Consider the following 18,368-nt stretch of genomic DNA (forward strand, 5'->3'; position numbering starts at 1 on the left):
AGAAGCTTATTTCTAGAGAATGTAAATCAAGGGAAAAGGTTATGAAAGAATCTAGAAAATATTTATTTTTATTATTTATTTGTTTTAATATAATTTATTTTCAAATTGGGTAACATACAGTGTGTAAAGTGTGCTCTTGGTTTTTGGGGTAGATTCCCGATGTATATAAGATGTCGTCGCTTATATACCACACCCAGTGCTCATCCCAACAGGTGCCCTCCTCAATGCCCATCATCCACTTTCCCCTCACCCCCACCCGCCATCAACCCTCAGTTTATTCTCTGTATTTAAGAGACTCTTATGGTTTGCCTCCCGCCCTCTCTGTTTGTAACTATTTTTTCCCCTCCCATCACCCATGGTCTTCTGTTAAGTTTTTCAAGTTCCACATATGATTGAAAATGTATAATACCTGTCTTAGTCTGACTGACTTATTTCACTTAGCATAATACCCTCCAGTTCCATCCATGTTGCTGCAAATGGCAGGATTTGCATTTGCAAATGAAAGGATTTCATTCTTTCTCATTGCCAAGCAGTATTCCATTGTATATGTAAACCACATCTTCTTTATCCGTTCATCAGTTGATGGACATTTAGGCTCTTTCCATAATTTGGCTATTGTTGAAACTATTTAGAATTGAACAGTAATAAAGATGAATTATATTTAAAAAAACTCATGGAAAACAGTTAAAGCAGAGTATATAGGCAAATTCATTTTCATAATGTTTATATTAGAAAAGCAGAAAGGCTAACAATTAAGGAATCACTTATCCATCTTAAAGACATTATGTTTCTAAGTAAATTCCTATAAATCAGAAGCAGGAAATAATAAAGATATGAGAAGAGGGGCGCCTGGGTGGCTCCGTAGGTTGGGCGGCCGACTTCGGCTCAGGTCATGATCTCGCGGTCCGTGAGTTCGAGCCCCGCGTCGGGCTCTGTGCTGACAGCTCAGAGCCTGGAGCCTGTTTCAGATTCTGTGTCTCCCTCTCTCTGACCCTCCCCCGTTCATGCTCTGTCTCTCTCTGTCTCAAAAATAAATAAACGTTAAAAAAAAATAAAAATAAATAAAGATATGAGAAGAAACTTGTAAGCTAGAAAATAAGCATACAGTAGGGCATATGCAAAAACAAAACTTAATTCTTTGAAAAGGAAAGTTAAATTGACAAAACTCTGGTCTGCCTGGTTAATTTACAAATGAGAGAAGGGACGCATAAACAATACTAAGAAAATGAGGACACAGCTATTGATGCTACAGACATTGATTAGATGGTAGAAGGGTATTTCAAATTAGCTTTTTGCCAATAATATTGAAAATTTTAACAAAATGGACAAACTGCTAAATTATATAACCTATTAAAAGTAACAAAAGAGGAGGGGTGCCTGAGTGGCTCAACTGATTAAGGGGCCAACTCTTGATTTCAGCTCAAGTCATGATCTTATGGTTCATGGGTTCGAGCCCCATGTTGGGCTCCATGTTGACAGTGCGAAGCCTGCTTGGGATTCTCTTTCTCTCTCTCTCTCTGTGCCCCTCCCCGTCTCATGTTCTGTCTCTCTCAAAAGTATATGAATAAACCTTAAAATGTATATATATTTAAAAACAACAAAAGAAGAAAGAATATTTTTACATTATCAAAGAGATCTGAAAGCTAAAAGAGCAGTAAAACTTAGAACTACTGCACCCAACAATTGAAGAATGCGCATATACACATTCTCTTCAAACACATACAGAATGTTAACAAAAATTAACCATGGAATAAGGCATACAGTGACCCTAAATATATTTCCAGTGGGATGTAAAAGGAGACTTATAAAATTATAAAGGACTAATTTCACGGAATTTGAAACAGTAATTTAAAATCTCCATACAGTGAAAACTCCAGTAACATACAATTTGATTGGCAAATCCTTAGGAATTTAATTCCTAAGCTAAGGCACACTTAATTCCAATGAATTACAAATTATGTCCAAGTACAGAAAAATAAAGAACAGTCTCCCGCTCATTTTATAAGGCAAGTGGAACCCTGATACAAAATTCCACGAGGACAAAAGGAGAAGACAATTTATAGGTTGATGTCTCCTCACTCATGAACATAGAAGCAAACATCCTAAACTAAATATTAATGAAGGAAATCTAACAAATCTCAGAGGTGCGATCTTTCTTTTAACTTGAGAAAGTAAATAGATGTGATTTGTCACGCTCAGATCAAGATAGAAAAATTGTATGTTACTGTATTCAATTCAGAAATACCATTCGATAAAATTACATAGCCAATCCTGATTTTTTTGGATATTTCAAAAATAGGAATAGAAATAAACTTTTACTCAAATAAAGAGTATCTACTAAAATCCCTATAGTGGACGCCTCATTTAATTGTGAAACTTTGAAAGGATTCGTTAAGATCTGGAACAAGACAAGACGACCACTAACATGAATTCTACTCAACATTATACTTCAGGGTGTATCTTCTACAGCATAGCAATATAAAGAAATACCATGAAAGCAAATTTTCATCTGTTATCATCTTTAAGACATCATTATATTCCTACAAAGTATATAAGAAACTACAGATGAATATACACAGAATGTACAGCAAAAGTTTAGCAAGTATGCTGACTGATATAAAACCAGTATGGACAAATAAATACGTCAATGAAATTTGAATACATCCATACAGTTTTTAAAATAACATTTTCAAGGGTATATTTTCAGAAACACCAAAAACTAAACCACTGTGCATAACCATTAATGAAATCATTATAAAACTTTATTGAAAGAAATTGAAGTCCTAGGTAAATGGCAAAAAATACACCACAATTTTATTTTTCATTCTCTCCAAATTGCATTACAGATACAAAGTAAAGAAATCAAAATCTCAGCAGGTTTTTCCTTGGGACACTTAACAAGCTTATTCTTAAATTGCTATGAAACCACACACAAAAAATCCAAGATTATAGAATAAATGAATGAAAACAAATATCAGGATGAGGACTTTTGCCTGAAGAAATAAAGAAGTTTCTTTTGAATCTAGAATAAATAAAGAATGTGGCATTTTACTTGAATAGAAAAACGAATAAACATGATGAACTCAGACTAATGCAGATATACATACATTTGATTTATGACTAAGCAGGCATCATAGACACTGTACAATAAATTTTGCTGGGTCATTTGGATAACATGGGGAAAAGAAGCTGGAAGATTTAAGTAAATTAAACGCCTAACTGTAAAGTGAAAACTGTTAACCTTTTTCTAGAAGAAATTAATTTTGTAATCTTACAGGTAGGGAATGATTGCTTAAACAAAATATTAGAAGTATGAACCATAAAGGGAAGAATTGTTCAATTTGAGAAGAGTAAAATTAAGATCTTCAGTTTATTAAATGACACTCTAGGAAAGTATAAAAATAAAACAAATTTATGAAAATGTATTTATAAAATGTATAACTGATAAGTATATTTTTAAGCTCTATGAATCAATAAGAAAAACAACCCAATACGAGAATATTTTTAAAGTAGGCAACCTTATATGGATTTGGGGAGATGCACATGTTAACAAGATTGTATTTTATACCAACTAGTTTGGAAAAATAGTGTGAAAGTATATAATTCCATAGAGGGTAGGAGCAGAAGAAACTGAGTGACTTCTAGGGCGATGTAAATAGGTACTACTTTACTGAAAAATGACTTAACCATTTACCTATTTAGGTTATACCAGGAGACATGTACAAATACTTTTATAGATAAATTGCTCACAAATGCCCCAAACCAGAAGTAATCCCACAAGAGAATGGAAAATTCTCTTAAAAAATAAAATATTAAATGAAAGAAGTATGGTAAAATATATATGGTAAAAATAGAATATCACAGTAATGGTAAAATGTTATGGTAATATTATGGTATGGTATGGTAAAAATATAATATTAAGTGAAAGAAGAATGTAAATTTACTGTAGCTTATTTATACAGCAGAATACTCTGCAGTGGTGAAACTTTCAGAGTGAAAGAGTCACATCTGGGGTGCCTGGGTGGCTTGGTCGGTTAAGCGTCTGACTTCGGCTCAGGTCATGATCTCACGGTCCGTGGGTTCGAGCCCCACGTCAGGCTCTTTGCTAACAGCTCAGAGCCTGGAGCCTGCTTCGGATTCTGTGTCTCCCTCTCTCTCTCTGCCCCTCCCCTGTTCATGCTCTGTCTCTCTCTGTCTCAAAAATAAATAAACGTTATAGGGGCACCTGGGTGGCTCAGTCGGTTAAGCGTCCGACTTCAGCTCAGGTCACGATCTCGCGGTCAGTGAGTTCGAGCCCCGCGTGGGGCTCTGGGCTGATGGCTCAGAGCCTGGAGCCTGCTTCCGATTCTGTGTCTCCCTCTCTCTCTGCCCCTTCCCCGTTCATGCTCTGTCTCTCTCTGTCTCAAAAATAAATAAACGTTAAAAAAAAATTAAAAAAATAAATAAATAAACGGTATAAAAAAAAGAGTCACAGCTAACTAAATACATCAACAGTGATTAGTCTGAAAAATATAAGTAGCAAGTTGCCAATGAATATATATTTAGGGTATAATTCCATCTATATAATATTAAAAATCTGGCAAAGCTGGATAATCCATTGTTTGCAAATACATGTATTGACTAAATCATTTAAAAAATCAGTGAAATGATTATCCTAGAATTCAGGGTATTGGTTTCACGTTTGGTGGCGAATAAGGAGAGGCACGTGGGAAGCTTCTACTATACCAAGGATTGTCTATAGTTTGGTCCAAGTGATAGATACATTTTTAAAAATCGTTAAATTTATATCTGGAATAATGTTCTGTAGAGTAAAATGTAATTTTAAGAAAGTAGAAATGGCATTATAAGGAAATAAGAGTGATCTTGAATTTGAAAATCTGTAGTATGTTAACAAACACTGTATCAGGGACTTGGGTAGGGTGCAGCAGAAATTTGTTGAGTCTTTTTTTTTTTTTTTTTTTTAGGAAAAGAAGTTATAGATTTCTAATAATCTTTCTAGTGTTAGAAAATGTAGATTAAATAGTCAGTAAACATATAATGGTGACTGTAAGAATACAAGTGTGCTTCAGAACTTTCCAGTGACTAGACAGAGAAAAGAAAAGAATAAATCTGGAAAGAAGATGAAAAGAGCAGAAAGTGAGTAGGAAACAAAGAAGATGCAAGAAATAGAGTCAAATATCTCAACACAATGTGTATCAATATCCAGGATGTATCTATGTCAGAGTTCATTTTTAACGCATAATCTTTGTTCTTGATTACAAATTTTTGCAAAGGACTGTGATAAGGGAAACTTGTTCTAACAGAGATCAAAATGTGGTGCTCTATTTTAGTAATTAAAACAGTGCTACATCCCATGGCAAAATCACCGCTTGACATACATTCCCACTGTATGTACAAAAGACAGGTATCAAAATCTTTCTTAAATGTCTTTTTTTGTAGCAGGAAGTCCATGAACGTATGGAGAGGGTACTGGGGAGGGAGGGTGGTGGCCACTGCCAGAATTTGGAAATTCAAAGACAACATTCCTTTTTTGCCTAATACCTCCTCGCACAACTCTGATTTGACAACGTGTATAACTCTAAATCAGGGAGGTTACAAAGAGCATGGCATTTTATATGCATCCACGTCATGTAGAGAAACTTAGATACTTTGGAATCTAGAAGAATCAAGATCATTTTGCCAGATCCGCTCAAAGCATAAAGTCCTGGATCGGGTAATCTGGCAAATTTAGAAACCAGTGATCTCTCTTCAGATTATAAAAGAAGAACTGACTTTATAACGCTGGAAGAATACAGCACTCTTTCCTGGCCCAGTTTTTCACTTCTCCTTTCCTTTTCATTCTGCTATCTATAACTTGTCCATCATCAATAAACTATCCTTTTCTGTAAACATATCCAACACCTCTTGGCCTTAATTGAGACACCATTTCCTCTGCTGCACCATCAAGAGAAAGATGCTATTTCACTCTCTCCATGCTTGTCTTCCTCTCCCCCAGCAAATGTTGGGTGGGACCAGTGTGTATCATATACTTTAAATGATCCAGCCCCCCACTCATTATAAAAATGGCTGCTTCTTAGTGGTTTCTGTTTGCTGACTACTGTTTGTCTTTGTGGTCTCCCCACCTCCTGACCCCTCCACCTCAGTAACAAAGATGGTGACACTTGGTTCAGAATCTCCCTCCACCCCAACCTCACCTCGCCCTAAATCTGAATGATGTCAAGATGCATGAAGGCAATAATAAAATAATATTCTTGGTAGTTATGCTCAATGGGGAACCCAACATGGCCTTACAGCCTTATGATATTTCCCTGGTACAGTTTCTTCTCTCTTAAAATTTCCATCTTTTCTTTTTTCTCTTGCTGTCTGACCCTGGTAAGATGATCTTTCTTCCACTTCATAAAGAAAGCAAAAACTTCAGGAGGGAAATTCCTAAATCCCTTGACTTTTTTTTTTAAAGAAAGAAACTAATCCTTATACCTCTGGTCTGACTTCTATTCTCTTCCTTCTGTACTCCACTTATTTTTTCCGTTAATATTGAAACAAACCTAAATCTTCCCTATCTTAAAAAAAATGAAGTTTCTCTGACATCATTTTCTATAATTACTGCCCTGTCTTCCCTACAATCATAAATATCTTAAAATATTTCCATCACATCATAATATAAACATACTTGCTGTGAAACATGTTTCACTGCCCATGCTGCTCATGTCAGTAAAGGTAACACAATTGATTAAGTGTCCCAAGACACAAGGTGTGGTATTTATCCTTCCTATTTCCGTCTTGCTGACTTCCGCAAGTCACCGACCAGGTCCACAGACTACTGCATTCAAATAGTTGTTCAATTTGTTAACTCCTTTACATCCGTCATTTCTCACTTTGGTCTCTGCCCCAGCATTTGAAGTGGTCCCTCTGCCCCCCAGTCTTACTCTCCGTGAAGCCAATCTGTGCACTCTGAGATGTCATCATCCCATGTAGAAACCTTGTGCGGTTATCCATCCGTTGTCCCCATGTGAAAGTCCGGGTGCCCCAGTGGTGACTTTCAAAATCTTTGGTCTAAAAAAACATTGTGTATGGCTTCAGCCTTTTCTGCCGTCATCTCTCTCCCCTTCCAATTCAGAAATTGACTTTAGTTCTCTGGCTCTGCTCACCTTTCTTCAGCTTTTTCATGGGTCCCTTTTCAGCATATGCTCTCCTTGTGAATTGGGTAAGCATTCTGCTTGTTTGGCACAAAATATCAAATCAACTACCTTCCCCTGAAACTTGTCTTTTCTCTCTTGTTTCCTCTTCAAATTATAAACTCTATTCACCCTCCAGTTCCATCTCTCTTTTGCATAAACAGGACAGTCTTGCCTAAGTCTTAAAAGGGACTAGGACCCTCACCCCCTTATCTGTTCTTATAACACCCACACTGCTCCATGTCATATTTAATTTATCAGATTTTATTTACTGCATTTGTTTGTCCCTGCCCTCCCTGCATAATTGTCAGCTGTCTGAGACCAGGGTCTGTAGTTGCTTTATTTATGTTTGCTTACCCAATGTCTCACATAGTAAGTGCGTATATGTATTAGATAATCTACATCTTGAATGAATGAACACATGATTGAACACATGAATAAATGTAAGCCTGGAAGAGGTCATGGCTTCTATCTTCTATAGTAATCATCAAGTTTAAAAACAATACTTTCCCCAAATCTTACAGATAAAAACAAATTATACGAAGGCTATCAGAATCGAAACATAACTAAATTGAAAAACGAGTTCTTGTCCTCTATTGTAATAATTTGATAAAATTAAATGAAAGCCTGTAGGATACGAAAGGAGAATTTATTTTTGCCTGTCACCACAGGGTTGGCACCATTTATTAATAATTGCTATTATGGTTTCAATTGCTCATCTATTGTTGCCTCCATTTAATAATAGTGATCTTAGAATTTATTAAAAGTAACCTCTTTTTCTTAAAATGTTTTTGGTTCCTGTACATTGTTACTGTTGTAAATGACTCCACCTAGTTATAATATTTTAGTACCATTGGTGACTTTCCTTAGTTTAAGGCAACCGTTCCTTTACAAAGAGTCTCAAATTATAGTTGAAATTCTCTATGTCGTGTTTGTTTCTGATAACATTAAGGAACAAATATCCTATTTGTCACTCATCAATTCTTAAATGATATTGTCCATTTCTTTTTTCTCAGTTTTTTGAATCATTGTTATTATTTTAATAAAAATTATATATATTGAGGATACATACCATGGTGAGTTGATACACATACACATAGTGGTGGTGTTCAAAATTTTTTTTATTTTAATCACTTAGTGCTCATCACATCAAGTGCACTCCTGAATCATCGTCACCTATTTCCCCCAGCCTTCTACCCACCTCCTCTCTGGTAACCATCGGTGTGTTCTCTATAGTTAAGAGCCTGTTTCTTGGTTTGTCTCTCTCTTCCTCTCTTTTCTCCCCCTTTGCTTGTTTGTTTTCTTTCTTAAATTCCACAGATGAGTGAAATCATACGGCATTTGTCTATCTCTGACTTATTTCACTTAACACAATGCTCTCTAGATCTATCCATGTTGTAAATTATAAGATTGCATTCTTTTTTATGACTGAATAATATTATATATATTATATACATATGAATAATGTAATATATATACATACCACATCTGCTTTATCCATTCATCAATCAATGGACCCTTGGGCTGCTTCCATATCTTAGCTATTGTAAATAATGTTGCCATAAATATAGGAGTGCGTGTATCCTTTTGAATTAATGTTTTTGTATTCTTGGGTAATACCCAATAGTGCAGTTGCTGGATCGTAGAGTAGTAGTTCTATTTTTAACTCTTTTTAAAAAATATTTATTCATTTATTTATTTTTTGAGTGAGCGAGCATGCGCACAAGCCAGGGAGGGCAGAGAGAGAGGGAGAGAGAAATTCCAAGCAGGCTCCTCACTTTCAGCACAGAGCCCGATGCAGGTATCAAACTCACGTGAGACCATGACCTTACCCAAAACTAACAGTCAGACACTTAACTGACTGCGCCACCCAGGCACACCGCTATTTTTAACAATTTGAGGAACCTCCACACTGTTTTCCAGAATGGCTGCACCAGTTCGCATTTCCACCAATAGTACAAGAGGGTTCCTTTTTCTCCACCTCCTTGCCAACACCTATTGTTTCTTATGTTTTTGATTTTGGCCATTCTGACAGGTGCAAGGTGCTATCTCATTGTAGTTTTGATTTGCATTCCCCTGATCGTAAGTGATGTTCAGCATCTTTTTATATGTCTGCTGGCTGTCTGGATGTCTTCTTTGGAGAAATGTCTGTTCATGTGGTCTGCCCATTTTTTAATTGGATTATTTTTTTGAATGTTGAGTTTTGTAAGTTCTTTGTATATTTTGGACACTAACCCTTTATCAGATATGTCATTTGAAAATATCGTCTCCCAATCTGTAGGTTGCCTTTTAGTTTTGTTGATGGTGTCTTTGCTGTGCAGAAGATTTTCGTTTTGATGTAGTCCCAATACTTTATTTTTGCTCGTATTTCCCTTGCCTCAGGGGACCTATCTAGAAAAACATTGCTATGGCCAATGCCAGAGAAATTACTGCCTGTTCTCTCTTCTATGATTTTTATGCTTTCATGTCTCACATTTAGATCTTTAATCCGTTTTTTATTTATTTTTGGGTATGGTGTAAAAAGTGGTCCAGTTTCTTTCTTTGTACATGTTGCCGTCTGGTTTTCCCAACACCATTTGTTGAAGAGACCGTCTTTTTCTCATTGGCTATTCTTTCCTGCTTTGTCAAAGATTGATTGAGTATATAAATTGTGGATTCATTTCTTGGCTTTGTATTCTGTTCCATTGATCTAGGTGTCTGTTTCTGTGCCAGTACCATACTGTTTTGATTATTATAGCTTTGTAATATAACTTGAAGTCTAGAATTGTGATGCCTCCAGCTTTGCTTTGCGTCTTCAATTTTGCTTTGGCTATTTGGAGTCTCTCGTGATTCCATACAAATTTTAAGATTGTTTGTTCTAGTTCTGTGAAAATGCTATTGGCATTTTGATAGAGATTGCATTAAATGTGTAGATTGCTCTGGGTACTGTAGACATTTTAACAATATTTGTTCTTTCAATCCATGAGTATGGAATGTCTTTCCATTTCTTTGTGTTGTCTTCAATTTCTTTTGTCAGTGTTTTATAGTTTTCAGAGTACAAATCCCACTTATTTCATTAGGTTTATCCCTGGGTATCTAATTATTTTTGGTACACTTGTACATGGGATTGTTCTCCTAATTTCTCTTCCTGCTGCTTCATGACTGATGTGTAGAAATGCAGTAGATTTCTATAGGTTGATTTTGTATCTTGTGACTTTACTGAGTTCGTTGATCGGTTCTAGCAGTTTTTTGTGGAGTCTTTTGGGTTTTCTAAATACAGTATCATGTCATCTGCAGATAGTGAAAGTTTTATTTCTTCCTTACCGACTTAGATGCCTTTTATCTTGTCTATTTATTTATTTTTGTTATCTGACTTTTGTGACTAGGACTTCCAGCACTAAGTTGAATAAAAGCCATGAGAGTGGACATCTTTGTCGTGTTCCTGAGCTTAGAGGAAAGGCTCTCAGTTTTTCCCCATTGTTGTTAGGTGTGGATTTTTCATATATGACCATTATTAAATTGTTATCATGTTCCCTCTAAACCTACTTTGTTGAGGGTTTGTATCTTGAATGGGTGTTGTACTTTGTCAAATGCTTTTTCTACATCTATTGAAATGATCGTATGGTTCTTATGCTTTCTGTTATTGATATGATGTATCACATTGATTGATTTGTAAATATTGAACCACACTTGCAACCCAGTAATAAGTCCCACTTGATTATGATGAGTGATTTTTTAAAATGTATTGTTGGATTTGGTTTGTTAGTGTTTTGTAAATCTTTTCGTCTTTGTTCTTCAGAATTGGCCTGTAGTTCTCTTTTTTTAGTGGTAGTCTTTATCTGATGTAGGTATCAAAGTAATGCTGGCCTCATAAAATGAATTTGGAAGTTTTACTTCCTTTTCTATTTTTTTGGAATAGTTGGGCAAGCATATTAGCTCTTCTTTAAATGTTTGGTAAAATCAGTGTGATTTTTAAAATGAGTTCAGCACATAGGTAAGAGGAAATATAAACAAAATTCAACACAATGAAAAGAACTTACCAGCTAAAAACTTCTGACTTGTATAGCTAGAATAGAAAATTAACCTAGTCGAAATGCCCAAGGAAATAACTACCTTGATTTAACACTATTGCAACGGTCAGTGTTTGCTGGTGACCAATAGAACACACAGTATTGTAAAGCTAATCATTTAAAAGAACACTAAGACTCACCTGCTGTTTTCCTCACATAGACCAAAAATCCATGTGCAATATATGAATCCAGAAAAATAATTAAGGTAAAGGGACTGAAAACAAAGGCAGACATAATTTTCTGTAGTTCTAATCAAAGTTTTAACTAAATATCAGAATGGGACCTGCAGGTCTCTATAATCTGAGAAAGAATTGGAAAAGGCAATAACTCTCAAATTTTTCTACGTCACTTTTCATGGACTTCATTAGATACGAAAGATACCACATTAGGAATTAGTATCTATTACAGACATGATCACATATTGTTTTACACATAATTATATAAAACATAAGAGTGAGATAATGAGTCTCAGGTAGGGATTCAAAATGCTAGCAGTTAGCACCAAGTCATTTTACGAAAAGAAAAAAAATCTTCATTATTTCCATTCAAAGAGAAATAGAATGTTTCCCTACGACAGTTCCTCATTTGGAAGCTAGGTAAAAACTAGCAGTTACTTGGCTTTGAAAGGCATGAAACTCTGAAAGCGTTCAGAAATTTTCTCAGTGTGGGTTTTTATTGTTTTCTTCACTCTCCATGACCTGTAGAATACATACAGAAACTTGAAAACAAAATGTTTCCCTCTTCACTCCGCTCCTCGCCATTGCCAGAACCTACTTATTTTCACGTTTTAAATCAGCTGAATTCACATGACAGGACCTGTTTAGCAAAGACTTCAAGTAAATAACCATTTATCAGGCATTTTTGTATACCAGTACTGTTCATGATATTATCAAACGCTGAAAACATTTGATTTGTGGCAAAAGCTGAGCAAGACAGCAATGGGTGTGATGGTAACAATAACAAGTTTATCATGAGACATGAGTAAGAAGGTTAAGGAAACTGAAGAATGAATGTTAAAGCTAACTATGAGGTTTCAAATAAAACATTGTCCAGGGTGAATGCCAAAAATCAATATTTTCAGAGTCAGTTTACATGAATTAGTAATCGGTTAAAGGTTAACCACGTTCTTTCCGACAGTGTATTTAATACCTGCACATTATTCCATCATAATTATGAACCATAATTTATTGATGCATCCATCCCTGGCATTTTGTTTCTTTTCAGCATTCTATGATCATGAGTCACACATTTTGATGAGCACTTCTTATTTCCATAGACACAGTCAGTGATTTGCAGTTGGCGGGTCACTGGGCTTGGCCATAAGAAGGGTAGTCTTGGGAGCAAGTTCATTTTCTAATGCACAACAGGACCACTCTGCCACCTTAAGGTAATGCTGAGTAAGCTCCCCACTAACTAAAGTGGAACAGTTGTGACTCCAATCTCTTCACCTACCCTGGCCCCAGAAAGACTGACTTTATAGAGTTACCTCCTCATACACATCTCTGAGTAGTTGACCCAATCTTCCAGCTTCCCCAACAAAGAAGATAATTAAAAATTAATCTTAGAAATAACTAAGGTGATGATTACTTTCTGTTTGCTTTACAAAGGAAGAAAAAAATCCTGACCTCAGGAAGGCTTTAAGTCCTATTTAAATTCATTTACACTAGATAGAATCATTTCCTATTCTTGAGGAAATATATTGAATTATTCATTTAGCACTTTGTGTTTCCAGGTCATGAGTAATACTGATTTCCATTTGAATGAATGTGAAAGGACAAATACTCTTAGATTGTGATAGTGCCTACTTTGTCTGAAATATTCCTTTCCAGGGATAAATTGAGAAACTAATTAGAATATAGAATAATGGTGTGGCTTAACAAATCAGTATTGAACAAAAGGGTTAGAAAATGGCTTCCACTTCTAGACAATAGAATAAACACATATATTTGCCTTACCTTTCTCCTAAAAACATTAAGTCGACTGTTACAAATGTACAAATATGAACCTAGATGGTATGACACTAGGTGAAATAAGTCATACAGAGAAAGATGCCATATGATTTTACTTCCATGTGGAATTTAAAAAGAAAAACAAAGATGTGCCTGAGTGGCTCAGTCAGTTGAGCCTCCGACTTCAGCTCAGGTCATGATCTCACAGTTTGTGAGTTCCAGCCCCACATTGGGTTCTATGCTGAACAGCTCAGAGCCTGGAGCCTGCTCCGGATTCCGTGTCTCCCTTTCTTTCTGCCTCTCCCCCACTCTCTCTGTCTCCCTCTCTTTCTCAAAAACAAATAAACATTGAAAAGTTTGTAAAGAAAACTAAAATAGAAACAACAGGAAACCGCTGGTTACCAGCGAGGAGAGAGATTAGGGGGCAGGCGAAATAAGAGAAGGGGATTGAGAAGTACAAACCTCTAGTTATAAAATAAACAAGTCATAAGGATATAATGCACAGCATAGGGAATATAGTCAATAATGTTGTAATAACTTTGTCTGGTGGCCAATGGTAAGTAGACCTATCATGGGGATCATTTCATGATATATAAAAATATGGGATCACTATGATGCATGCTTAAAACTAACAGGTATTATATGTCAAGTATTCTTTAAAATAGAAATAATACTTTATTTTTTTTATTTTTTATTTTTATTTATTTATTTATTTATTTATTTATTTATTTATTTATTTATTTTTGAGAGAGAGGAGAGGCCAGGAGGGGCAGAGAGGGAGACACAGAATCCGGAGCAGTCTCCAGGCTCCAAGGTGTCAGCACAGAGCCGGATGAGGGGCTCGAACTCACGAACCATGAGATCATGACCTGAGCCCAAGTCGGACCCTTAACTGGCTGAGCCACCCAGGCGCCCCTAAAATGGTAGTAATACTTGAAAGATACACAAATAGGTCTGCAAACAGAGTAAATGTAGCGGTACCATGGTAGCCCACACGTGTCCTTTCTGCAGCCACCACCCTCGTCCCCAGGCTGCTGCAGAGTATGCTTCTTGGCTTGCTGCTGTGTTTCGCACAGGGAAACAGATTGTGCTGTGCGATTGCGATGATGAATCCATCACCAGCGATTTGGCACAAAGGCCTCTGCTGCTGGTGGGTGGAGAATGGACAGCCCACGCATGCAGTATGGCGGCGGTCACAACAGTCTTCATTAGTGACCGGGGTGGGGCGACGGTGAGAGGATCATGCTGGCTGGGGCGGTAGTTGTGCACTCGAGAAGTAGGAAGGAAGACACTGTTGGATTGGGTGCCATCGATTCTGTGAAGGGAGAGAACGACAGGCCCAGGATGATTGATCACCAGCCAAGGACACAATCTGAAAGCCAAGGAATCTCCTTGGCAGCGCTGAAGGAAGCCCCGTTTCCTGCAAATGGAGAGCAGACGGATCGAAGCCCTGGGCTCCAGATGACATCACAAGATTAGAGAAGATTTGGAGAAAATTAATTAATGCAGTGAGTGAAAGGTGTCAAGATGCCACAAAATTCCTGTAAGGTTTTTAATAAAGGCAAAGCATATAGCACGGTGGCAGAAAGAGAACATAAGCCAGGAGCCTGCCGAGCTCCTGGGTCCTTCTTCTTCCCACAAGGACGTGCTCTGTGTCTGGACTGAGCATCCAGGATGTGAGCAAATGTGGTTTGGGGAGACCTTCCTAACAGGTTCCAACAGGGCTCCCTGTTCTCTTAGAGTCACGTAGCCAAATCTGGTTGCCTAACCAGCTATGCCAGACATAAGCCCTCAATAAACAAACCAGCCTGGGGCCCATCAGGAACTTCCAAAGTTTTGACAGCATGTCTTAAATCACTACTTAGCCTACTGACTTCTCTGGCCAAGAGTCAGGGTGATGCTTCCAGACTTCCCAGAGAACGGGCACGGGCCATCTGTAAAATAACTCAATCCTACAAAGACACTTAGCTCCAGCACGTCTCTATTCCAAAGTCAGATCCCTGATAGAGAAGGAATGGGACCCTGAGGATCGAGATGTGAATATCTTAGTAGATGCAGTTTAAAACCCTAAACTCCAGAGGCCTCCAATGCCACTGGTCTGGCAGAAGTGGCTCATTTCTCATTAGAAAATAATGGCCAGGGGCACACGGGTGGCAGAGTTGGTTGAGCCTCCGGCTTCGGCTCAGGTCATGATCTCAGGGTTCATGAGTTCGAGCCCCACGTCAGGCTCACTAGTGTCCGCACAGAGACCCATTTCAGATCCTCTGTCCCCCTCTCTCTGCCCCTCCCGCATTTTGAGTCTCTCAAAAAGAAATGAAACATTGAAAGAAAGAAAACAACGGCCATCAAATGAAGTCAGCATCATGGCAGCATCAGGCGTCCTTCACTTTAGTCCCCTTTAGGCAACTAAAATTCAGGATCCATTCATGAACAAAAGTGCCTCTGTGGCACTTGAAGGAGCCAGGAGCCCATGGCCAGGGATCCAGGAGGCGTCCTGCCCACCCGTGTGTCGGGCATTAGACAGGCAGAACGGGGCACGGGCTGCAGAACCTGCGAATGGCCAGGCCCCTGCAGCCATGGTCTGGGCACACAGGCAGAATGCTGACCCACCCAGAGCCCACGGCCAGACGGCCTTTGGAGAGGTCCGCGTTCAGGGGAGGAGCGCCAGTCCTCCTCTGGAGCACAGAAATAAGTATATGAACGACTGCAAGTTTGGGAGCTTTAGAGAGGGCAAGGGGAACTTTTGCAGCATCAGGCTTCCCCTCAGGGCAGCACAGCTTAGAGCTAGAGGAGGTCGTGAGTGCCTACCTACCTTCCCCAGCTGGGCGCAGTTAGAAACAACAGGAAAATCATGGCACAAATATAAAGCTGTTTAAAAATGTAATATTTTTTCCTTTCCTTTTTTTTTTTCCTAGAGAAAGCATGAGCAGGGGAAGAGGAAGAGAGAGGGAGGGAGAGAGACAAAGAGAGACTCTTAAGCAGGCTCCATGCTGAGTGTGAAGCTGGATCCAGGGCTGGATCCCATGACCCTGGGATCATGACCTGAGTCGAAATCAATAGTCAGATGCTCCACTAACCGAGCCTCCCAGGCGCCCCTCAAACATGTCATAATTTTAATAGTAATTGAAGGAATGTAAGAAAAGGTAATTATTTTGACCTTGACCTAGGAGTGGTCTCTTAGACGCAACCCAGCAATTTTGAGGTTGTACTTAAAATGAAGAACATGTAAAAAAAAAATTAAAAATGGAAAATGAAAATAAGTAAGTAATAAAGAAGAGAAAAGAAATCATAATCCTGGCACCTTACTTAGCTCTGAGGAGAGCAACATTTACCATGCCACAGTCATTTAGATGGTATTTTATTAGCTTTTCCACTTTAAAAATCAACCTATAGATATGCCATGAAGAAAATGTAGCTACAAATTGAAATAAATGCTAGTAACTTGGTAATGTAAAAATAAGGGAATGACTGACAGCATCTAGGAGGCACTTTTGGAGGAAGACAGGAGACTAGAAAAATATAGCTAGAATGGAGACATAGACATGATTTAAATCAATTGGAATAAAGCATAGAAGTTCAAATATATATTTAAAGTTATGGTATATAAAAACAAAGGGCAAATAATAGCCCTTTGGAAGGGGAAGGGGAGCTGGGGTAGGAAATAAAACATTTCTGTAGCAGGGAGTCCAATGTCCAAAAGTGCATGAATATCAGGGCCCTGGGGTGGCTCAGTCGGTTGAGCGTCCGACTCTTGATTTCAGCTCAGGTCATGATCTCATGGTCATGAGTTTGAGCCCCACGTCAGGCTCTGCGTTGATATCGCTGAGCCTGCTTGAGATTCTCTCTCTCCTTCTCTCTGTCCCTCCCCCGCTCACCCCTCTCTTTCTTTAAAAAAAAAAAAAAGGCATGAGCATCAAATGACCACATAAACTCATTCCTGAGATGTTTCAACAATTACATAAAATTCTTTAAATAACTTGTAACTGCCTGTGTTTAAAATATTTTAATGGTATCAACAAATTGGAGCAAACATTCTGAGTACAAATAATTCATTGCACTTGAGATGTCAGATTGAGACACGGGGTTGAAGTTGCAAAAAAAAAAAGTAATTATTTCATGGTTGCTTAAAATGAGTAGTTTTAATATTGCTAAAACTTATGTTATATAATTATGCTAATAACTATGATGGCAACTTGGTCATCCTAGTGAGGACGTAAAACTCCTGCAGGTGCGATCTGATCCATAGGCATAGTTTTTAAAATCTCACTTCAGGATTCAGGAGATTAAAAGTTTTTCCTACACGTGTTCATGACATTTGATTCGCCCGAAGTTTATTCAAAGCAGAGTTGAGTGGGTCTTTAAGAAGAAGATTATGTCTTGGCTCCGTCCTTTACCTTCTGTGTGATTTGGGGTGAGTAGTTAATCTCCCTTGATCTCAATTTCCTCCCCTGCGGAAACAGAGTAGTATCTGTTCTTAACCTAACGGTGATTGTGATAGTGAGATGAGGTAATTAATAGGAAGTTACCCAAAGATTTCTTGACACATAATGAGCCTGATTAATCAGTTAAAATCATCATCCCAATGAAGGAATGAGGCTTTAGGAGTTTAACCGAGGAACGAGGCAGAGGTCTGGGTCATGGTTACGACCATAGCCGTGATGGCCCAAAATATACTAAATGCTCCAGAAACCAGATGTCAGAATTTCTTCCAGATGGACAGCCCTCCAAGTCCCCAAAGTAGCTCCAGAAACTTATAGGGTAGAATGTTTTCTTTTATCTGGACGTATTAAGTTCTCTCTCTAAACACATCCATGTGTTAAAATCCACGGTGTCCAGCATATCTTAGGTTCTAATAATGGACACATTCAAAAAAGAAATCTGGGCACTTCAGGGAGAAAGAATTTGTGAGACTCAACAATTCAAGAATTCCCCCGTGTGGTATAGTTCTATAGATTTAATTCTGGAAAACAAGTAGGTGATTGTAAACACTTTGCAACTAAAACCCCCAGCTTGCTGCTGACAATTAAGTGATACACTTTCTTTCAGTACAGACTTCAAATGAAGTAGAATAGTCAACTCAATTGTATTTCACTCATCAGGAAAACCAAGGTTAAATTAGCTTGGAGTTGAGTCATTCTCCAAGATGGAGTGTTTTACATTTGTTTAAAATGCCCACATTTCAAATAAAATTCCAC

The sequence above is a fragment of the Prionailurus viverrinus genome, chromosome B1, assembly GCF_022837055.1.
Source record: "Prionailurus viverrinus isolate Anna chromosome B1, UM_Priviv_1.0, whole genome shotgun sequence".
NCBI classification, from domain to species: Eukaryota; Metazoa; Chordata; class Mammalia; order Carnivora; family Felidae; genus Prionailurus; species Prionailurus viverrinus.